At 52.7% G+C, this 24,185-nt stretch overlaps 1 long non-coding RNA gene across 1 annotated transcript; it reads left to right on the top strand.

The window, feature by feature from the left end:
- Nucleotides 1–2,282: 2,282 nt before the first annotated feature.
- Nucleotides 2,283–4,540, top strand: LOC111818095. Its single transcript, XR_002822169.1, has 3 exons — nt 2,283–2,440; nt 2,862–3,520; nt 4,237–4,540. It is a non-coding gene; the product is annotated as an uncharacterized LOC111818095 (long non-coding RNA).
- Nucleotides 4,541–24,185: the final 19,645 nt, after the last annotated feature.

Here is a 24,185-nt window from a genome sequence, read left to right as displayed (position 1 = left end):
GTACCGCCTCAGCAATGGGAATCACAGAGGTGACAGAAATCAACCACCTTCCTTCCCCAGGGGGACCTTTATACAGCAGGGCAGACAGCCTCCACCAGATGTATCTGTGACAAGACAGAGTCACACACAATCTGCCCACCCCTCACTCACTGGAACACCCCCTGGTAGCAAACGCTGGCAGCAGGGAGGGCAGGTTTGGGGCAACGCTTTGCCCAGCCAAACTCTCACAACCTACCAGAACTCCTGACAAAAGGGTGTCACAGCACAGTGACAACTTCACTTTGCAGTTTACACGGCACTTTCTCCTATCTCTGGACACCTCAGGCCCTGCCAGCAAGACCGAGGGAAGCAGTTTAGCAGTTATTTTCCTCACTTCTCAGGGGAGGGAGCCAAGGCTTGGGGGGATGGAGCGGCCTCAGGTCACACAGCTAGAAAGGCCACACTGCTAGTGTCTATTTTTACAAGGACAGAAACGGAAGCAGGGGTGGGGGGAGGGGGATTTTATTTTCCCAGGCACAGTTTGTGTCACTGCAGAGGAAACACATTTTCCAAAATCCCACTAGGAAGGAAAATAAACCATGTTAACACTGCCGTGTCTCCAAAAGTGCAGATTGGGGTATTTTAAATTTTATTTGTTTGTTTTTGCAGTACGAGGGATTGAACCCAGGGTCTTCACACTGAGTTACATCTCCAGCCCTTATTTATTTTGAGATGGGGTTTCACTGTCTTGAAGTTGTCCAGGCTGGACTCGAACTCACAATCCTTCTGTCTGTTTCCTAGAATTCTCAGATTACAGGCTTGTACCACCTTGCCCAACTTAAGTGAGATTTCAATAATACAGGGCACGAATTCCAATTCACATCCCTTCCAATGGAACCCCTTTCTCAAGCTACAGGGACTTAACATTTATCCACACTTCTGCTGTTCCAGACAGCCGTATTTGTAAGGAAGGTGAGGAAAACGTTAAAACCTGTTCCTAAGGGAGACTGTTAAATTCCCATTTTTCAGATGCGGAGACTGAGTCCCTGACACACACACCATTACTCAGAAGTAGACTCCGAACTCTGGTCCCTCTGATTGCAGGGCCTGGACAGTTCTTGATGGAAGAGCTGTGTCCCCGGATGGTCTTGGGGGAGTTCTGGCAGCTGAATACTGGGAGAGGTGGCTTTGAGACAAGGCTCGGGGCCTGAGGTGGCAATGCTGCCCTCCACGGCCCAGCCTGCCCACTTTTTAACAAGGTGGCATCCTGACAGAAACCCTTGTCCTCCACCTGCGCAGGCCTTGGTAACACAATAAATAAAGCCTCAGAGTAACTGACCTAAGCCAGGCAGTAAATGATGGCACTGTCAGGCCTACACGACTGTCGAAACAAACACAGACTGTAATCATCGTGCTGTACCGGGAGAAAGACATTTGGCAAATGAGATTCCATTTTCACATTGGTTTGTGCTGAGCATATAAATTTCCTGCGGGCCGGCCAGTGTTGGGGATGTGTAATTGATTGCCCGCATTATAATAAACAAGCCGTGGCAGGTAATCATTCATCATATTCCGGCGAGCGTTCCAGCACACCAAAAGAGTGGGGAAGAGAGGGAGCGCAGAGGAGCCCAGGGAGAGGAGAGATGTGGAGAGGGAAAGAGAGGAGAAGAGAAAGGGGGAGGGAAGAGGAGCCTGGGGGTGGCGAGGGGAGGGAGGAGGGGGCGGGAAGACCCAGTATTCCCGACAGACCCAAAGCCAGAGAAGGGCAGGAGAGGGAATCCGCAGCGCGGTCTTGGGAAAGTGAAAGCAATTACTGTAATTCTTTTGATTATCTAATTTGTTCTTTCTGGCCTTCGTTAAGTGCCCCTCCCCCCCTCACACCCCTCTCGGGCACTGGCAGCCGCCCCCCCAAGGCCCTGGCAGGGCTCGCGGGAGCCTGCATCCAGGATCCAAGATCCAGGACAGGAAGGGGCCGTGGGGGAGGGGCGGTTGTAATCGGAGTAGATACAAGGGGAAAACCGTGCTTGTGCATGCGTGTGTGCTTGTGTGTGAGCGCGGGAGCGCGCAGGACAGCCTCGCTTCTGCGCCGGGGGTGCATCCAATCAGACGGATACGAACCAGTCTCTTTAAATTAAAAAAAAAAAAAAAAAAAAGCAAAGGGTGCTTGAAAAACAAGTGAAAAGTTCCTTTTATTGGAGAAGAGGACGGCATCCAAGTTGGCATCAGAGCTGGGCTCGCAGGCGCGTTGCCCCCGCCCCCTGGCTCCCCACCCCTCCCCCGCCGCCCCAGCCTCGCTGGCTCGCTGGCCTCCGCCCCAGGCCGGGGGTCACACAGGAGCTGTAGGGAAGGACCCTCCTCTCCAGGCGCGCCCACAGAGGCAGACACAGGGCGGAAGCACACGGCGAATGAGGGGGCAGAAAGACAAATGGCGAGCTCCGGAGCCAGCGAGCACATTAAACAAGTACTTACATTATGCAAAAGCCAAGGCCCTCGGCAAGGGGGCGGGCAAAGAGGCAGGGGAGGAGGGATCTGTCTCAGACTAGTTTCCCCAGTCTCACCTGCCAGTTTCCGAACTGCCCCCCTTCCACCCATCGAGCGCCCCCTCGTCTCCTCCCAGGCACTAAGCGCTTAGCGCAGGTGGAAGCGTCCAGCCCCGAGAGGCCGGCGCCAGGGGGCGTGGCCTGCGCGAGCCTATGGGGCGTGGTCAGAGCCGGAGGTGGGGCTTATCTGGGGGCGGGGCCTGCGCTGGAGGGGGCGGAGCAAGGAGGGAAGAAAACCTGTGTCAGCAGCCCTCTAATCTCACAGTGCTTTCTGGAGTCCTCCAGTTTCGTTTTGTTATATTTTAAGCATAGCTTTTAACACCCACCATCTATCACCTGCAGAGCGACTGGAAAGCGAGGCTTCGGTGGATTTCCCACAGGCACCTGCGTTCTGCAGGAAACCTCATCATCACTAGTGCGGGCCCTGCCTGTCTTAGGCCATGGTGCCAACCTGGAAGGACGGTAGGTTCTTTTGTGTCTCCCAAGAATCCCAGGAGGAAGCGAGGACAGGCGCTGCCGGCCTCAGGTGCCTGTGTCTTTCCAGAGGCTGTGAGTCCTAGGGCCCCGATTTTACAGAGGAAGAAACTGAGGCCCAAAGTGATGACTTTACTCGCTGGAGGTCCAGCAGGAAGAAAAGCAAACACTGGGTCCGGGGACCCTGTGCCAGCACCGGCTTCAGTCTCCCTCTGAGGACACGCGTCTTCCCTGTACATGCACACATGGGGAGGAAGGCCAGAGCAGACAGTTTTGAATGGCTGTGCGTCCGACACCTGGCGCCCTGCATCTTATCTGCTACTTCCGCTCAGATCTGCCCCTCGTCTCCACTGCCGCGGCCACCCCCGTCCAGGCCATCCGTGTCCCCTTCCTGGACCCCCACTCCTACCTCCTCACGGACCTCCCAGGTCCTTCCACCAGTAGGTTTACTGCTCCCAGGCCTCTGATCTGCTGCCTCCTCCACCTCCTGAGCCCCACCCTTTCAAGAAACAAATCATGATAACCAGGTAACATGAAATTTACCTTTTCAAAATCGCCCAACTCAGTGGCATTCAGTAGATGTATGCTGCTGTGTAACTGTGAGTACTATTTAATCCAGAACATTTTCATCACCTCAAAGGGAAACCCCACACCTACTGGGGCCACTACCCACTCTTCCTCTGCCTCCCAACCCTGGCAACCAAGCCGCTCCCTGACACTGCATATTTTATTTCATTTAAACAAACAAACAAACAAACATAGCCTTGCTGTATAGTCCAGACTGGCCTCAGACCCATGGTGATCCTCCTGCCTAAGTTTCCTGAGAGCTGGGACTACAGGTATGCACCACCATGCCCAGCTCTGAGTATTTTTTAAAAACATATATTTGGTACAGGATTTCACCATGCAGTATGGACTCATAGTGATCCTCCCATTTTCAGCCTCCCCAGCCCAGGGATTACAGGTGTGCTTGACCATGCCTGGTCTCCATGGCCAGCTCAGTGTGCCTGGGGGGGCGGGTCTGGTGCAGCATGTGGTGCCAGGGATTGAACCCTGGTCCCTGCACTTGCCTAAGCAGGCACTTAGTCCACTGAGCTATATCACTGACCCACAGCTCTGAGTATCTTATATAAACAAAATCATCCAATGTGATGGCCTTTTGCCTGTGTTGACTTTCACTTAGCATGACATTATCAAGTTCCATTTACATTGCAGCATGTGTCCATACTGCATTCCTCTTCAGGGCAAAGTAATACTCCACAAGATGGACAGGCTGCGCTTGGTTGAGCCAGTCATCTGTTGGTCAGCATTTAGATTGCTTCCACCTTTCGGCTGCGGTGAAGAGCACCTCCCCGGACATTTGCGGGCAAGCGCCGTGTGGCCATCTGTTTCCAGTTCTCTGGGGTACATAGTTAGGGATGGAATTGCAGGGTCACATGGTAACTCTTGTGCTTAGCTTGTTTAAGAACTGCCAAACTGTTTTCCACCAGGGCTTAGGCTGTTTTATACTCCTGCCAACAGCAGACCAGGGATCTGATTTTTGCACATCTTTGCCAACCAACCCTTGTTATTCATTCTCTCTCTCTCTCTCTCTCTCTCTCTCTCTCTCTCTCTCTCTCTCTGGGTTTTCTTTATTGCCATTGCAATGGGGTGCCTAGCGCCATCCTGTTGTTCTTTGGGCCTCATTCTTTGGACTCCAGCCTCACATGTCCTCAAACAGGTCACTCTGTCTTACCCAGGGTCTCCGGAGCTGTGGTGTCGTCAGCCTGCCCCTGCTGTCCTGCTCTCTCTGCTCCCTCTCTCCAGCACTAGGTCAAGTCCCCTCTAAAGGGCAACTGGGTCCCTCGGACTCCCTTGCATAGTTTGAAATTGGGTCTGAATTTTACGTTTCCGGGTGCAACTCCTGCTCGCTGGCCATCAGCGGCCTGGCCCACCCCTCCCCCGCCACCCGGCCTTCCGCCATCCTCTGTGTGTTCCGAGCACTCGGCCCAGTCTCTGGCACACACTCAGCACTCAATAAATATTTGGTGAACGGTGAATGGATACATGCTGAGCGCGGTCCAAGTTCGGATGGCTCATCCCTGGGAATGTCCCTTTCTCTGGGGTTTTTTCATTGCCCGAGGGGGGGAAGACTGTGGAACTTCAATAAATCAGGACCTGAACAACCCACTTTGTTAGGAATCTGGGGCCTGATGGGGTTCTGCCCCGAATCAGGACTCATCAACATCCCCCCTCCTCGGAGCTCTGAGGAATCTGGCACAGGAGTCTCAGTGTTGCATGGGAATTGCACCTCGACCGGCCGCACAGTACTACTGAAGGGCTAAGAAGCCCGAAATATATTTGCTTGGTGTAAACATGACCTCTGCAGAGCACAACAATCCCTGTGTTTGTCAAGCCATTAATTTTTATGTAATAACAACAACCACAACAAACTAATCCCCTCCCCCCTCACAATTTCAAGTTGCTCTGAAAGGTCAGGTCTACGGGACTGTGTGAGACATAAACCTTATAAATTAGAACACTGTGGTGAGTTCTCTGTGCATACAGCACCGCTCCTATGCGCAGATCCAAAGGGTTGAGACCAAAAAAAGATTAAAAAGGTCTGTAGCTACTGTCTTCCAAGGAACTCCAATACTTTGCAAGATCTTAACCCCTACAAGTCAGGAGAAGCTCTGTGTTACCATGCCGTCTCCAAGAGGCCTGGAGGTAGGAAGAGGCTGAGTGAGACACCCCCCCCACCCCACCCCTCAGTCAGGCCTCAGCAGGCTTACAAGAGCCCGACCCACCTATCTGTCTAGCCTTTGTGCTGTCCATTAGCCTGATTACAACAATTGATTTATTCATTCTTAGTGGCTAAGACAGGGGAGAAACCAACATGCCATTTGTGTGATAAAATATCTCTGGAAAAAGCTAAAAAACATTGTGTCATACAGATTTTCTTAATCCCGCAGTCAATCACATGTGTCTGTCCAAGTTCATCGATGGGGAGGGGGAGGGGCGTGGAGGGCAGGAAAACGGGGACTGGGGACTTGGGAGAGGGTGGCTCCTGAGCCACACCCTGCGTGGCAGCTTCTGCCACCTGCTAAAGATGGATCAGCTGTTTGCTCCCCCCACCCCCCGCATAGCGCTTTTGGAGAACCTTCTAGAAATCTGAGGCCCTCGAGGTTGGTTGGGAAGGACGCAAGGGTGCTCGTGATGCTCCTGAACCTGGCCACTTCCCAAAGGAAAAGACAGAGATTGGGCTTGGGATGTGGGTCAGTGGTAAAATGCTTGCCTAACATGCATGAGGCCATGGGTTTGAGTCCCAGCACTGTAGGCAAAGAGAAAGAGAGAGAGACAGAGAGACAGAGACAGAGAAATTATCACTTCCTCAGCCTGTTTCCTTCCAACTCCAAGAAGGATTTGTCTCTCAAGCTGGCTCTTTGTCCCCCATCCCTACCCCCTCCGTCATCAAAAAGCCTTTAATCCCAGTAATTCCTCAGATAGGAATTTTAGCCCAAGGAAATAATTAAAGACGTATAAAAAGATTTAGTTACAGGCTGTTCCTTACACCACGTAGATTATGGTGAAGATTAAAAATGACCTCTACACCCAACTAACCGTAAGCAATGGATAATGAAATTAATATAGTTCTTCTGTGAAAATCTTACTCTGATTTTAAAAGAAAAAAAGTTTAGGCGAAAGTAAACCAAAATAGTGACAGGAGTTTTTCCTTTGGGGGTAGAAATGTGGATAATTTGTTTGTTTTCTTTTCTGTAGTGAATTCTTACTTTTGGATGACCTATCTAATCAAGACCAATTTAAATTAGAAATATAGGCCGGGGAGATGGCTCAGTGGAATAAGTGCTTCCCTGGCAAGCACAAGGGCCTGAGTTCAATCCCCAGTTCCACCAAAAAAAAAAAAAAAAGAAAAAAAAAAAAGAAATATATATCATCCCTGAGTTGGGGATGACAGAAATGAAACAAGAAACACTCCAAGATGGCGGCCCCAAGATGGCGGCCCAAGATGGCGGCCCAAGATGGCGGCCCCAAGATGGCAGCCCCAAGATGGCGGCCCCAAGATGGCTTCCTCATTGGCAGGTAGGGCTCCAACACTGAGCACTGGGGAATAATGTCAATTTGTGGGCTCTATATTTTTCTGAAAGCCAAAGAGAGAGAAGTTGACTGGATGTGACCAGTCCTGGGAAGCCCCTGTAGATTGTTGAACAAGAAAAGACACAGCCAGTTCTGAGTCAGACCAAGAAGAGCAAGTCCAAGAAATAATCTGGGCGTGGGTCTGGTGGTCACTGTGTTGTTGTAGGGGAGAATCTGGTTTTGTGGAGTTGGGTTGGGGAGGGCCACAGTTTCTAGAGGTCATAGTTCTGCAGAATCGTAGTTCTCTGGGTCTACAAGAAGCCACAAGACTGCCCATTTTTTCCAGATATCTCAGAAGACTAACGTGCCTGTGAAGGCAGGTGCAGCTCCCCCTCGTGCTGCAGGAAGCAGGGAGACCAGGGTTCGCTCCCCCTTGTGCTGTGGCCCCCCCATGAGGCAGCGAGTGAGACTGGGCATGGTGGCGCGCCTGTAATCCCAGCGCTGAAACAACAAGGTGGTACTGGCAACCTTGGGTCCTGATTCCTAGCCCCAGTGCCAGCCCATCTCTCTGCTGCCTGGCATCTTCTAAGGAGTTAACCACATCCACACCTTTCAGGAGAGCCTAAAACTCTGGCCTGCTTTCTGAAGTGCCACTTAACGTTTCGTTCATTCATCTGACACCCACTACCTGTTAACAGTCACGTTAAGTGTTAGAGTAGGAATGGAATGGAGAGGAGACCATGATGGCACATAGTAGGTGTGCAGGAAATACTTGTGCAATGGCAGGGAGAAGGAGAGAGAGGGAGTAAGTGCAGTTCTTGCCCGCAAACAGCTCAAAACCAAATCCCAGAAACAACAACTGTGTATGGAGGACAGAAACTAAGCGTTCACAGCACTAGGAAATTCACGCTCTGTAGGCCCAGGCAGGGCACTTAACAGAAACAGACCAAAAAATATTCCACAAAAAGATGACCCCAACCTCTTTTTACAAAGGATTTGATTCAACTCATTCCATGAGGCCCCACGACAAATCAATGTGGGAATGAAGACTTCTCTTTCCCATGGTATGCATTAAACTCAACGCAATCTGGAGACCCCTGTGGAAGGAGAGAGAAGCCAAGGCGCGGGGAAGGCCCCCAGGAGGGACAGACGTTGTGAGCTGCTCTGAACAACGCTGCCTTCTCTCTCCAGCCCCTGCCACCAGCTTGCTTTTCCTCTGCACCCAGGCTCGGTGCTGTGGTCTGGGATGGAGAGCCAAGGGTGAGCCGGGCCCAAGCAGTGCCTGGCCGGCCGCCCTGCCCTTGTCCGTCATTCCGGGATCTCGGGCGGGGTCCGCTTGAAGCTCCCAGGGAAGCAAACGCAGAGCCCCCAACGGACAGCAGGAAGCGGCTGAGCTTTCCAGGGCGTGCGTGGGGAGGGACGGGGAAGCAGGAGCAGGGAAAGCGGGCCCTGCTTCCCTTCATCTCAGGGTGCAGGGAGCAGGCGCAAGTTCAGGCAGAGCCCCTCGAGCCAGCGCGGCAGCAACCGCTATTGGCATGGTCCGCGCTTCTCCTGGCCCAGACCTGTCCTGAGAGACGCGTGCGTGGCTCATGCGCTTGGAATTCGCTCCCTCAACGACTCACTGGGCGACTTGCCTTCCGCGGAGGGTTTTTAAAAGGACAAAGAAAGAAAAGACAAGACAGCAGCCTCCAGTGAGGGGTGCGCCCCCCCCCCAGCTCCCCGGGACATCACTCAGGAGGAAGAGGCCCTTCCTGACATCCCCCTCTCCTGGGGCCTGCTTCCTGCTTCCTGGCAGGATCAGAGAAGCGGTCTGAAAAGATCTGGCTCCAGCGCGGGCCCTTGCACTCCCAGGCCGGGATGAGAGGCGCTGGAGCCGCAGTGAAGGGCGAGGGTGGCACCCGGCACCCCGAGGGCAGGGCCCTCAGGCTCACGGCTCAGGCGGCAGGACTCAGACTGGACACAGCTGAACGCTGGGGCATCCCGTGGGATGTCTCTCGCCACTCCATTGCTTTGTCCTCGACTGCTCGATCCTCCAGCCTTTATTTCTGGCTCGATTCCCATGGGCCAGCCCCGGGACTATGACACGGGCCATCTTCTCCCTGATGACATGGAAAAATTGAACTGTCACTCCTCCGACCTCAGAGCCAGCCGAGATGGCGACCCTGCAGCTTCCTTTTCAGCCCTGGGTGCTCGAGGACAGAGCGTACTGTGACAAAGGCCACTCAATACCTAGAGCCCTCTGTCCTGAGGTTCTCACACTCCTAGCAGCTGCCTCAAGTAGTTCAAGGTACCCATGAGGTCAGCTGGGAAAAATATTTTCATGATTTTCGCTTACCTCCAACCAAAGGGCAGCACCTTCTTCTCCTGGGGATTTGGGTGGCAAATCCCTGTGGTGTCCGTACTACATGTGACCTAGGCACCCGTGCAAGCTCTAGAGACTGCTGCATGCCACTAAACAGCCACTGCAGGCCCATCAAAATGCCATCTGTGCTCCTCACCACATGAACAAACATGGTGGTAGTAGAGAGAGCTGCAGCTGCACCTTGCAACTTAGTGGAGAAAAAACAAAGGCTTGCATGCTGCTATTTGTTACATGTGGTTGTTACTATTTTAATATACGTAATACAGCATAATCACTTTACGCCCGTGTGCTTTATCTCATGCATTACAATGCATGGTCCTAAAAGAAAGTCTACAGGCCCCACCAGACTGGGCAGGGGACCCATTTTCCATGCCAGGCAAATGGAGGCAGGCCTCCCAAAGAGGCTGCAGTGTTTTAGGGGAACAAGGTGAATACATGCATCCACACGTAAGGCACAGCCGTAGAAAGTACCAGAAAAGCCAGGCATGGTGGTGCACACCCACAATCCCAGCTACGTGGGAAGCTGGGGGCCGAGAGTCAACATCCTAAGCCACTTGCCGTGTCGCAGAACATAAGGAGCCTGAATGTGCCCAGGGGACAGCACTTGCCCCAGGCTCTGTCATCAGTAGGCCTCGGAGATGGCTCAGTGGAGTAAGCGCTTCCCTGGTAAGTGCAAGGGCCTGAGTTCAATTCCTGGTTCCACCAAAAAAAAAAAAAGAAAAGAAAGAAAAGCATTAAACTACAGAAACCAAAGGAAAGGAAAGAAGAATGACATTTTTGAGGGCAAATAATGGCTTTAAAAAAATAGTGGCTGCAGAGATAGTTCAGTGGTCTAAGTGCCTGTCCAGCAAGCGCAAGGACCCGAGTTCGATCCCTGGTCATGCCTGCCATGCTGGCCCTGGAACCCCTGGCCACCACCATGTGGTGACGCACACCTGTAATCCCAGCACTGGGGAGGCTGAGACAGGAAGATCACTACAAGTCCAAGCTGCATAGTGAGGCCTTGTACCAAATAAGTAAATAAATAAAAGATTACAAAAATTTTTTAATAAAGGTACGTTTGCAGTACAAAATAACTACATTTGTTTTGAAGAAAGGATTACATATTTATTTACTGTTTTATTCTTACATCCATAACATTCAAACAATTATCCAAATTGCAAGAATCAATAAGGTAGGTTGCCAATAAATACTATGAAGTACACAAGCTCAACCATTTATTTCAACTTACATGTCTGGCCCCTTACAAGCAGGGTGAGGATTACTTTTGTGTGTGTGTGCCTCGACTTCCCCATCTGGGAAATGGGCATCACAAAACCTTTTGCAAAGATGGTGGACACAAAGCAAATGAGATGAGTTGTATGCTTGGTCTCCTCAGTGTATGGCAAAGTTCAGGGGATTTTCCTGCAAACCAGAGGGTGTTTTTCAGTGTTTTGGGAGGTAGAGGGGGTTGGGGTGGGATTAGTTTTGCTACTATTCTTATCAAAAATTAGATGAAAAAGAAATTTTTTCTTTTCTTTTTTGTCCTGGAGATGGAACCCAGGGCCTTGTGCATGTTAAGCATGCACTTTACCACTGAGCTGCAGTCCCAGCCCCAGAAATTGCTGTTCTCAGACTTGCTGCAGACTCTCCATGTGTATCTATATTTTATGGAGGTGTCCAGCATTCCATGTGTCCGTGCTGTTCTGTGTCCCCACTGGCTGTCCTTTCTGGGACTGTGAAGGAGGCCCAGGTATGTTTATCTCCCAGGTCCCCAGCTTGCTTTGGGAGCGACTATGCTTCCAGGATCTGCTGTGGGCCTGGGGCCTTCTTCCCTGGGACCCCAAACAAGAGCACCTACCCTGCAGGTTCAAGCCTGGAGTGGGGGCTGAGTCGCCCTGCTGCAGAGCCTGCCCCACCTGGAGCTTGGGGCGAGGGTGTACATGTGCCCCTTCTGCACCCCTCTAACAGCCCTGATGCCACCTTCATGAAGACCGCAGTGTCTTGCTCCTTTGCTCCTCTGTCCCAGGAGAGCCAGAGGCATAGCCGGGTGGCGGGATTCAGCTCACAGGCTCCTTGGCCTCCACCCTAGGATATACCCAGGGGGAAAGATGCCCGCATACCTTGCCAGGATCTCTCTCCCTCCCTCTTCCTCTCTCCATCCCCTCTCCCTCTCCCTCCTCCTCCCTCCTCCTCCTTTCCCTCCCTCTCCCTCTTCCTCCCCTCCCTGTCTCCCTCTCCCTCTCCCCTTCCTCTCCCCCTTCTCTTCCATTTGCTCAAAAGATGCCTGCGTCTGCGAGGGCTGGTGAGACCTGGAACAGCCTTGGAAGGTATGCAGCCAACTGAATTTAATTAAACTGCAGTTCCAGGAGCCAGCCGTCTTTTCCTAAGAAAGTGCCACAACTCTTGATACCCACGCAGCCCAATCCCTGGGCTTCAGAAGTGCCATCACAGAAGTGCCCAAAGGCCAGCTGGCTTTGACAGACAGGGTGACAATGCATGTGTTTAAAAAGCCACCAGTGCGCCTCATGTCTAAGGCACACCGGGACTCCCTTCCGCTGCATTGGCTCTGGCCTCCAAAGCTGAAGTTGGAGAACCTCTGTCTTCTCCACTTGGCCTCTTCGCTGGCCCCAGAGACCACTGTCTTGGACGGCCCTGTTCTTACCAGCTTGAGACTGGGGCAGGAGCGGGGTCTGGAGCCAAATGTTGATTGGATTACTGCACTAAGTAGGGCAAAGTGGCGGCTGAGGAATTCTGCTGCTTCCAAGCATTCTTTTCAGTCATTCATTCTGTGTTATTGGGCCCTTCTGATGCGCTGGCATCTGGGAATATAACGTGAGTGAGGCAACATGGTCTCTACCTTTGTGGAGCGCGAGATGGTCAAGGGAGAGCTAGGTAATAAATACATAAGCGAATAAAGACATAAAGCAGCTACAGATTGTTATAAGTGCTAAAAAGAAACAGATGGCTGGAGAATAGTGGAAGGATATTCTTAGATAAAGTCGAAGAAGCGCTCTCTGAGAAAATGACATTCAAGCTGGGAGCTCAAGGATGAGACCAAGAGCCAGCCGGGAGGGAAGGGGGAGAGGTACAGTGTGAGGATGCTTAAGGGAGCAGGAACAGGAAGTGCAAAGGCCCTGGGGCAGGGAAAGCTTGGCAAGCCCGAGGAGCAGACAGAGGGCCAGGGCTGCTGGCATGTAGCGAGCAAGAAAGACAGCGGCAAGAGACGGGAGAGAGAAAGGCCACAGCAGCCTGCTGGGCTGTGGATGCCCTGGTAAAAGACCTTGGACTCTATTCTAGGAGAGGGGCGTGGGAGAGGGGCTGAAATTTGCATGGCTCCGCCTATGGATTTGTTAAATGGATGGACAGATGAATGGATGGATGGATGAGAAATATTCTTCTCTTTGGAAGATTAGGCATCAAAGTCATCCACAACTACGTTGGCCCTGGACGCCTCAGTTCTAGCACTCACTTGGCCCTTTTTCACGGATGCCTATAAACAAGCTATAAAGAAATGGTTATGGGAAGAATTAGGCTGCGTTCCAACAGGGCTGCCGCACGGCCTGATTGCAAGATGGCAGAGGAACTGTTGCCGTGTCTGCTATCAAGGGGACCTGTGGAGCACAGCACAGGGCTGTTTGAAACAGCGCCCCCTAGCATTGTGCAGTTGGTGGTCCTGGCCCAGCCTGACACTTACTAGCTATGGGTCTCCTCTGGATCTCCTTTCATGGTGCACGAAAGAGGCGTGTTGCCTCTGCCTCTCCACACTGCTGAGAAATTCTGAGCAAGGGTGCCAAACCAGGGCCCTAAAATGGGCTTCTGGGTCCACACACACCCTGAAATGACATGAAAAGCGTGTGCGTGGTGTGTGTGCTCACCACCTAAGCAAGGGAAGTTTTGCAAAGGACAAGATCCCTAAGCCTGTCCTTAATTTCTCAAAGCGATCTGTCAGTCACCACAGCTTGAACAGCGAGAGATACCTGGCAGCTGTATCTTCCATCAGCAGCTCTTGACTTGCTCTTTTGCTTTTGCGATCTACTTGCTTGTGGGCATCTTGTTTTCTCCCTGGGCCTGGGAGCTGCTTGGCGGCAGGGCCTTGTCTGCAACATCACTGGGACCACCTTCCATTACGCTGATACCAGCTGGGAGCCCAGCGATACCACTCCGGGGCTGCCCCACGGTGATCCAGGAGCCCAGGGCCATGTCCTCCAAAGCAGAGGCCCCCAAGCTTCTCCTGTTGGACCTAGGGCCAAATTTTACAGGTCAGATGAGCCACACAGGTGGGTGCTGCCTGCAAACTGGAGATGGGTTTGTTCCTCCAGGGGAGAAGCTGCCCCAGTCCGCTGCACGGGCTGGGCTCCGGGGGAGCTCCTGGGCTACCATTGGCAATTCTGGCACCCCACTGCGTGGATGTTTCTGTCTGCGGTTTTGAGAGTGATTTTAACTCCCTCCCCAGAAGGACAATCCTGGGTGGTTGATGGGTGCCTGAGGTCCACATAGCCCCAGCCCAGCACCAGGCACGCTGCAGACACTTAACAAAAGTAACAAAAGCACTAAATAAATAATGGCCGATTCCAGCCCACCACTCGCTCTGGGGATCTAATGTAGCTGTGACCCTTTCCTGGAGCCAGCCCATTCCTGGTCCATTCTCTCACCCTCTCCTGACAAGTAATGAACCTAATGATACCTCGGATGAATGCTGACCCTTTCTTCTCTAACCATTTCTTTGTCTTCATCTCTGAATTAGATTCCAAAGGGGGCTGGGCAGTTGCCCCCCTATCCTTACCCCTTCCCACCAACTTGGTGTTATCGCAGGGAAACTGAGGCCCAGCTAGGGCAGGAAACTCTTTGCTCAGATTGTGCCAATCAAAGGCAAGTGGGACTGCAAACCAGGATCTGCTGCCCTGACACTCGTTCATGAACTTGATCCTAAGACTACTGAAATTATTATCATTATTATTGTTATTATTTTGCTTGGAGACAAAGCAGTTCTTTCAGTTCTTTCTAATTCTGCTCATGCTCTAATGGCCCTTCAGTTCTTTCTTTCTTTATGTGTGTGTGTGTGTCTGTGTGTGTCTGTGTGGCCAGCTCAGCCCACCAGGGGGCGGGGCTGGCTGGCATGTGGTGCTGGGGATTGAACCGCGGTCCCTGTGCTTTGCTAAGCTTGTTCTAAGTAGGTGCTTTAGACCACTGAGCCATCTCACCAGCCCCAGCCCTTCAGTTCTTGAGGTCTGAGGAAAGACAACTCCCTCATTTGGGAGCTACCCACAGGGAAGACCAGGTCTCTCAGGATGTGCTGGGAGCTTGTGGGCCACCTGGGAACACAAGAAGTTCAAGGGAAGTCCCAGAAACCAGCAACTGTCCCCAGGGCTGTGAGTCAGGGGCGAGGTAGGCTTGGATCTGAGCGGCAGGCTTTGTTCTCAGAACAAAACCCAGGCTAGAGAGCAGCTGAGGCAGGGGAAGAAGCTTGCCCTGGGGCACCCCGCGACCTGGAAGTCTCCAAGTAAGTGACTAATCCGTGGAGAGAGTGAGTTTTGAGTTCTTGGTTGCTGCATGGACTGTACCGGTCTCCTGTCAGCCACCCTGTGTGTCTCCAGAGCCTAAAGCCGTTGGAAAGCGCTCTGAAATAGGTAGGCACACGGAGGGGCCGCTCAGGAACTTGGCAGCAAAGCCAGTTGTGGGCTTCCCCGGCAAGGTTTTGGAGCCAGAGGGGAACTCAGCCGGGGCTCAGCTATTCTGTCACGGCCCAGAAGTGCCTAAAACATGGAAAGCCAGTGTGGGAAGTGAAAAGGACCCCCAAAAATCCAGCCTCTGAAAAGTAGCCCCTCAAATCCCGCCACCTGTAAAATCTGATTTGGAGTATGCATCTTTGTAGATGTGGTTAAATTGTTTGTTTGCTTATTTTGGATGGGACTAAGAATTGAAGGGGGGGCAGTTGGGGAGATAGCTCACACGTCTAATCACCTGCCTGGCAAGTACAAGAACCAGGGTTCGATCCCTGGTACTGCATGCTGTGCTGGCCCCAAATCCTGGGCACAGAGTACCGGCCTGAAACTGGGCATGGTGGTGCATGCCTGTAATCACAGCGCTGGGGAGGCTGAGACAGGAGGATCACTACAAGTCTGAACTGTGTAGTGAGACCCTGTAACAAACAAGCAAACAAACAAACAAAAGAATTGAACCCAGGCCTTCAGGTAGAACTATAGCCTCAGTCCTTTTTTAAATTTTGAAACAGGGACTTGCTAAATTGCCCAGGCTTGAAGTTGTGATCCTCCTGCCTCAGCCTCCCCGAGTGCTGTCATTACACTTCATGGGTTTGTGCTGCTTTCCCCACTTAAAATTAAGGATTGTGCACAGCACCTGCCTGGTGGGTGTGAGGCTCTGAGTCTGATTCTCAGTACCAAAAATATAAAACATAAAAATAAAAATAAATTAAGGACCTTGAGGGCATTTTCCTGCATCACCCAGGTTAGACCTCAGTGCAACCACCTGTATCTGTATAAATCAGACCTTGGAAACAGCTTCAAAGATGCCCCCAACACACACACACACACACACACACACACACACACACACACACATTCCCCTCTGCGGGCACTGAGGAATCTGGGGACAGATCTGGGACTAGAACTAGCATGCAGGAGGCGCAGGTCTTCCCTGTGAATTTAGCCCAGGTCAGCAGACAAGCTCGGCTGAGAACTCCGTGGGAGAGCACAGCGTCCAAGACCAAGGGCCAAGGCGGGCTGGATCCCAGGATGCAGGGAGGGGAGGTTCCGCTGTACTGGCGGCAGGGCTAGTGGGAGCCAAGCAGGAAAGGACCCCTCCTGGGCCAGCCTTAACAGACTTCCAAAGCCATCTCTGTGGCTTCTGCCAGTGTGCAGAGCGGTTTGTGGAGAGAGGTATCTGGCCCAGGAATATGTCAGAAAGGCTTTGTCTCCAAAGCCACCTGGTCGACAGCATTGGAATTATTACCTGGAGATGAAGGATGTTGGAACCTTCAAAGGACAAAGGACCCCAGTCATCCCAGAAACCCAAAATAGAAGGGACTGTCTTACATCCCTTAATTGATCTACTCTGTGAATATTTTTGCAGACCTACTCTGTGCAGATAATTTATGACAAGGAACAAATCAAAAGTAGTCTGCTTTTAAGTTAACTGAGCACCTAGTATGTGCTAGGCCCCTCATTAAAATATTAAATAACCTTCTATCCCGATTTACAGAGCACCCATGCTATGCCAAGCACAGTCAAGGTCAAGATTTTTTCCTGCATACAGTGACAACAGCGATGCAAGTGGACCCTCATTACACCTCAAACATAGTTGCAGCATAGTGGTGAGCGGAACCGAGTTCCGTCCGCTGCACCATCTGAGGACTGAACATCCAGAGGTGAAAACAGACCCGTATCTGTCACTCCTCTCAGTACCAAGCAGCACAGTGGGACCTTGAACTTGCCTCCACCCCAGAATGCTTTGCACCATGCTGCCTGCTGGTGAATTCTCCAAATATCCCTGGCAACAGCTATTATTGCTCCATTTTGCAGACTGAGGCCAGGGCCTGGTGAGAGGCGTTCTTGTGAGTGTTACTCAGGGCTGGGAACAGGCTCAGGTCTGGCCTCTGCTGAAGAAGTGGAAGGAACACCAAGAACCCTTCAGTGGCCCTGAGAAAGAGTGCTTCATGCAGTTCTTTCAAGTTTAAAATGAATGCAAAAGCATCCACAATGAACAAAACCATCAACATTTTAAAGACCAGATTCCACCTTGAATGTGATTTGCCTCATCCTAATGTCTGATCTTTCTTTCTTGTTTTCTTTTTTTGCAGAACCAGGGATTGAACTCAGGCCCTTGCGCTTGCCAGGGAAGCACAATTAGTTCTTTAATGATATTTCTGATCATGCTTTTCAGTCTTGAAGAACACTGTTTTGAGCACAAGCCAGCACTCTGGAGGTCGAGGCACGGGTATCACGAGTCTGAGCTCACCCCTGGCAATCCAGCATTTTAATGAGACCCTGTCTCGGAACAAAAACCCCACGCCACGCCAGCTGTGATGGCACCCAGGGCTTGGGGCATGAATCTTCTTTATGGAGATTTTGGGCTCACCCCTAATCTTGCACGTTCTATGTGTCTCAGTCACCTGCCCTAGGCCGTGGGTGGTGGCTGGATTCATCCCCACCGCCCTAGGAGGCAAGGGTCACCTCCGCGCGGCTCCCATTTCACGGAGGAGGAATGCGGACTCAAGATAGGCTGAGAGCTCGGCTTCGGATCACTCAGTGGAGGGGGCGGAACCGAAAACCCATCCAGGCTTCCTGGAGGTGGCATGGGGTGGGCATCCCCGGTTGGGAACAGCCCAGCCCCATCCCTACGCAAGGCCGTGACGGAGCGGTGCCAGAGGTGGGGGGACCTCATAAACGGGTCCGACCCCTCCGGATACCGACACTCCTCCACCATCCCATTGTTTCAGAGCATTGGCCCGTTGACCGGGGTCCACCCAGACCTAGGAATCCTGGAACTCCGGGCGAGAGCGCAGGAGCCGCTGTCTCCATCAGCCCAGCGCGTGCAGCTTAGGGAGCGAGCCGCGCCGCGGTGCAGGAAAGCTGTTGGTAATGAGCAGAATGGGGTTTTAATGGGGTTCGCGCAGATAGAGCAGAAATCAAATTAGGGCCTAATTGGCATGCACGAGGCGGCGAGAACCGCGCAGCAGGCCCGCTGGGGACAAGAACCACAGCCACCTGGGAAAGCGGGTCCTCCTGCTAAGGGCCAGGCGCAGAGACCCCTCCGGAGCGACGCCCCTCCCCTCCCTGCCGGCCCCGCCCCTAAAGCCCCGCCCCCGAGAACCTCACCTCCACCAATCGTCCCGCCCCCAGGACTCGGTCCCACCCCTCCACCAATCGCCCAGCCTGGGAACCCCCATCTCAGCCAAGCCCGCTGGCTGCGCAGGAGGAGGCCCTGATTCTGACCCCATTCCCTGCAAAATGCGTGAACTGCTGTATAATGCACGCTCCATATTGGCTTTTTGGGTTTTTTTTTTTCTCTATTGATGGAAAAGAGGAAGAGGGTGTGGAGGAGGTAACAAGGGGGAAGAAGTGGGATGAGAGAGGAGGAGGTGTGTGCACCGGGCCCAGGCCCTGAGCTGGCCGGTGGCAGGCATGCATCAAGGAATTGTGGAAGTGCTTTTAAAATAGACTAGAAAGGGCCGGTGAGATAGCTCAGCTGAGTAAGCGCCTGCTTAGGCAAGTGCAGGGGCCAGGGTATGATTCCCCGCCCCACATGCCATGTCGGCCCTGCCCCTGGGCCCACTGGGGTCCATGAGCGAGTGGGGAGTTGGAGCATCACTCGAAGGGAGTCGCGGGGAGACCTTGGGTAAGTAACTGAGCCTCTCTGGGCTTCCAACTCCTCCTGTGCTCAGTGGAGGGAAGCCAAGCACCGCGCCTACTGGAAGAGGTGGAGGCTGACCCTAGGTCCCACAGCGAGCCTTGTTTGACTGGCTGTTGGAGCCCAGACCTGTCTGGCCCCAGATCTCATGTTATTCCCAAGGGACTCTCTGCAGCCGTGAGGAATTATTGTGGTGTGGCCTCTCTGCAGGTGGGAGGCAGGATCTCTTCTTTCCACACACACCACACATCTGTGCTATCTTTGGGGTGCAGCCAGAGTACAGAAACCTCGGGGCACCTAGGGCTGACCATTTCAACAGGCTCTGTAATCAAATGACTAGGGAAGAGCTGGAACTGGGCTTAAACCCTTGGTGTGGTTTTTTTGTTTTGTTTTGCTGCAGGACTTGTCAGAGCCTTTCACAGGCTCACAGCCATGCTAGCAACCATCCCAAGAGGATTGGTCGTAAGGAGCATTTGCCAAACAGACATCCCTGGAACTGGATCCACTGAGCCTTGCTCAGGCAGGCCTGGGGAGCCCCAGAACCCATTCTGGGAAACACGACCTAGCTCACCCGGCACTCAGAAGGACTCGCCCTCTGCATTGCTACCCAGTGTCTCCTTTTGTTGGGGGAAATTTTCGAGTCCTGTTTATGTGAATGATGGGACTGCTGTGGTGAATTTCCCCAAAGCATAGTCCACCAGCGCCGAGTGGTCACAGCCTTCTTGCAGTCTGCAGGCGGGCTGGCACATCCGGGGAATCTGTAGACGGACTCAGACGCGCAGCGCAGTACGGTGTGGGGCTACTGTTGGTTCTGCCCTTGGCCCTGGTCTCTGTCCCCTTGGCCCTTGCAGCCCAGTTGAAAGAATAAAGTACACCCACAGCCCGGCTCGCGACATCTGTGACCAAGGTCAGCGGGGAACATTCTGAAAACACAGCCAGCGCTTCCGTTCCCCAAGCACCATTCAGAAATCTCTGTTAGATTTTCAATCACAAAATTAATACTGCGCACAACACCCCCTTGTTTTATAAGTCCATTTTAGAAAATAGACCTTAAAAAAAGTTTCCATTCACGAGAGGTGGCTGTTTCCTGCCAGACCTTTCCATACATAAACAAACATGGAAATATGGAATTCGCTGGCCACCAAAGAATTGGGTCACACGATGTGCACTGTCTGTGACCTACTTTTTTCGCTTAACTACACACGATAGACCTCCTGTTCATCATGCACCCAGAACAATCTCCTCTGCTCTGACCGCACCCACAAAAGCTCACTTTGTAAATCCCCCCCGGAGGCTGCAAGAGCTCGCTCACCTGTTAGACACCTTTGTGTGCTCCGACCTGTGAACCAAGAGAACCCCCTAAGTCAGGTGGGCGGGCTGGGGTAGGAGAGGAGACCCTCACTTGAAAGCCTCAGGCCACACCGCTCTCCTCGTGTCCTGGTGCCCTTCGCTGCAGAATGTGCTTTATAAGCGAGGCTGGAATGTCACTGGTCTGGTAGGCCAGAGCCTTCTCCAGCAGCCTACTCCAGCCCTGGGGTAGGTGTCTGTAGGGTTTCATCGATCTCACTGCCTGGGCACACGGGCGGCCTGCAGAGTCCCTCAGCCACCCCTGTGATCCTTCCCAAAGGTGATCTGCAGTCAATTCACCGTGCCCGAGGCCCTCTCTTTCACCTACAGGTGCACCTGTCAAGTAGCTAAACTCAGGGACACAAATGAGTGCTCAGAGCGTGTCACTGGCCACTTGTCACATTCATTTGCACACTTGAGGGGCTGGCTGCAGCCACAATTAACTGGTTAACCAGCATTTGGCGGTCTCTCTGCAGTTACTCAAAGACTGCTGCGGTGGCAGTTGGAGGGATTCTAATTGCAAGGGCAAGTGTTTGTCCCTGGGGCACAGGGAGCCAGGAGAGGGAGAGGGGCCCTTACAGGAGTTTCCTAGCAGGCAGTTTGGAATATGAAAGCAAGCATGATTAGACCTCAAAACACAGCCTGATGGACCAACGGTTAGACCCCGGTCCAAGTCTCCATTCTTCTGCCTGGAGACAGGGACTCCTTGATGCCGGCGCTGATTCCTGTGAGCACCCGGAGACTCCATTAGGCAGGGAACGGCTGACATTCTCCGGCATCAGCACAACCGCACAGAAGACCTGAAATCAGCAGAATCGCAGTGTTTGGCTTCGGCAGCTGCCGTGCAGCCTCTGCAATTGTCTCCATTCCATTCCTCGCATGGGTCTCTTGTGCCGCGTGCGATCTTTATCATTTGTCACAGGGCGATGCTTGGTGAGCCTGCGACAGCAGAGTCAGTCCTGACCGCATAAAAATATCAGCGACCAGAGAAAGCCAAGCCCGTGCCGTGCCCTGGAGCCCAGGTTGGGGATGCCAGGTGCCTCACTGGCCTGCCCTGGGTGGTGTCACTTATGCATACCACCTACTGCGGAAGACGAGCCCCAGAGAAGCGCTCTGATCAGACCAAGGTCAGCGGAGCTCAGGCCCTGGCTGGGTGTGGGCGGGGGCAGATGCACAGACCTAAGGACCGCTGCTTCGGCAGGGTGCCCTTTACACGGCCATAGACTCCGAAGCTGCAGCAAAGGTGCTGGTGACCGAGCTTCAGGGTAATTGACAGGGTCACACGGTTCGGAGACAGCAGAGACTTGGGAACATGCGTGACCAGTTTGTAGCAGCACGTCCTGTCTAGCACAATCATCGCCGAAGGCTTTCTGACATCATCATGTTGAGAGTCAGAGCCGTGCAGCTTCAGCGTCTCTAACCCACAAGCCCCTCGTCCAGAATGCACCCGTATCCGAAGCATCCGGGGCACCAGTGTGAGTCCACGAGCGGGGAACGCCTTCATTGGCCTCGTGGTACCAGCCACCCCAAAAACCTTTTGCAAAATGGCCCTTGAGCCCTGAAATGAATTCTGTCTCTAGCTTCGGTTTCCCTCCCCCAAGAATTCTCATCATGCAAAAAAGCCCCAACCTGAAACATTCCTGGTCCCAAGCACTTGCACAAAGAACACTCGACCTGTTGTAGTAGGAATAGCGAACACACCTGGCCTTGTGGCTGCCACGGTGCTGAATGCAACTCGAACAGCACGCTGTACACAGCAAAGAGCAAATTTTATGCCACATGCGTTATATTATGGTTTTTAAAAATTCCTTCCACTTGTGGAACAGCTACATGCTTCTCAGTATTTTACCTGCCCTTAATCTTCAAAATGCTCCATCACATGGAATAGATTATGCTCATTTTAAAGGCAGGGTAATAATTTCCAAGGAGTAGCAGTCAGGATTGGAACTCAGCCCACCACCACTCCAAATCCCCACCTCTACCTTTTCAGGTTCGGGCCATATCCTGATTATTCCCAGTGAGAAAATCAGATTTGCCAAAGGGCGTTCAGCCTGCCACAGCTCTGGCCCCTTCTACACATGCAGTTGCTGGGCTTCGGAGACCCCCTTCGAGGTGCTGAAGACAGAGGACCACAGGGAGGGGCATCTCGGGTGGGCTCTGCAGCGCGCAGATGGCTTCCTTCAGGAGGCAGAATAGGGGGCGCTTGCCAAGGCGTAGTGGATGAGGGGCCTGGCCGGGATGTCCAGCTGAGTCAACCGGGGCTTGGAGAAAGAAGTTCAGGTGCCTGCTGCAAAAGGCAGCACATGCCTATAATCCCAGCACCCAGGAGGCTGAGGCAGGAGGGTTGGAAGTTCCAACCCGTCTGGGCAAGTGAGCAACTCAGCAAGACTGTCTTGAAACAAAAAATGAGCTACATAAAAACAAATGAGTGAATGAATAAATAGAATATGGTGGAAGGCTAGCCAGGGACCGACGGAGGGAACAAAGGACACTGGGCGGCACTTTCTAGAAAATGAGACAGTGGGAGAAAACAAGATTGTGTTTGTAGGGTGTCAAGAGAAGATCACCCCAGATTTTTGGAAATTCTTTTATTTATTTATTTTTGGTCATGGTTAAAAAAATGAATAATTAAAATAACTCACTTTTTCTTCAACTAATAAACAGATAAAATGCGATGTAGCCACAGCATAATATTATTCAGCTATGAGAGGGATGAACTTTTTTTTTTTCCTGGTACCAGGGGATTGAACTCACGATCCTGCGCTACTTACTCTACTGAGCTATATCCCCGGCCCCAAGAGGGCTGAACTGCTGACCTAGGATCCAGCCTGGGTGAACCTTGAAAGCAGGAGACGTGAGATGTGAGAAGTGGAGCACAGAGGGCTATGCACGGTCCAGTTTCACAGACCCGAATGTCCCAGGGGCCACTTCGTAGAGGCGGAGAAGAGCCTCGCTGTTGCCCGGAGCCCGCAAGGGGGTGTGCGTGGGGGATGGGAGTGACTGCTGTCCCGGCTGGGGCTCCTTTCGAGCGTGACGGCAGCGTTCTGGAATTTGACTGTACACAGCCTTGGGAATATATTGTGACACCCCCCAAACTGCATGCTTTATTTAAAGAGGCGAAATGGGCTGGGTGTGGGGCACAGGCCTATAATCCAGACACCTTGGAAGGTGGAAGCAGGAGAATCACAAGTTCAAGGCCAGCCTGGGCAATTTAGCAAAGTCCTGTTTCGTAACCCAAAATGGAAAGATCTGGGTGGCAGAGTGCCTGCCCCGCTGGGCAAGGCCCTGGGCTCCGGCCCCAGTACTCCACGCACGCATGTACAGTGAAGAATAGCGTGTGAACAATATCCTTCCGGCAAGCTACTTAGATGCCATATCACGGCCCAAATAAAACCTTGAACGATGGAAGTCCCGTCGCGCCCAGGTTCGCCCGCTCATCTCCCTGCTCCGCCCGGACCACACTTCTTCCCGTGGCTCAGCACTTCCTCCACCTCCACATCGTCCACCTCCTCAGCAGGTCTGCACCATCCCTTTCAGATGTGTGCTTAGGAAGGCGAATGTGTTCACTCATCAAATGAACTTCTGAGCCACCTGCTGGAAGCAGTTCGAGGCGCCGGAGCCTCCGTTTGCTTAGCGCTTTTTTTTTTTTTTTTTCCACACTGGTCAGGGAGACAGGAAACCAATAATACAATAAACCAATGGGATAATTTCAGGTGGTGAGAGGAGCGATGCTCTGGGTACAAATCCACAGGAAATGTGACAGTGGTGGCAAAGAGGCAGGAACCCAGGCATCTCCAGAAACAGTGGCCAGGGATGGAGGTGACCAAGGTGACGCCCAGGGAAGGTGTTGTAGAGAGAGGAGGCGACAGATGCAAAGGCCCCGGGGCAGTGGCAGACTCGGCCTGTTTTAGGAACTCTAAAGGTCCGGGTGAGCAAAAGAAAGCAGATGTAAGGGACGGGAGATGTGGCCAAGGCACCAGGCGGGTGGCAAAGGAGTCCCCGGAGGCTGGTGTGGACAGCGCGCAGCCCAGGAGCACAGTCCCAGCCACAGATCTAGCCCA

The sequence above is a fragment of the Octodon degus genome, unplaced genomic scaffold, assembly GCF_000260255.1.
Source record: "Octodon degus isolate 3935 unplaced genomic scaffold, OctDeg1.0 scaffold00079, whole genome shotgun sequence".
NCBI lineage: Eukaryota > Metazoa > Chordata > Mammalia > Rodentia > Octodontidae > Octodon > Octodon degus.
The sequence above is the reverse complement of the archived record's forward strand: the minus strand, read 5'-3'. Positions and strand labels throughout refer to the sequence as shown.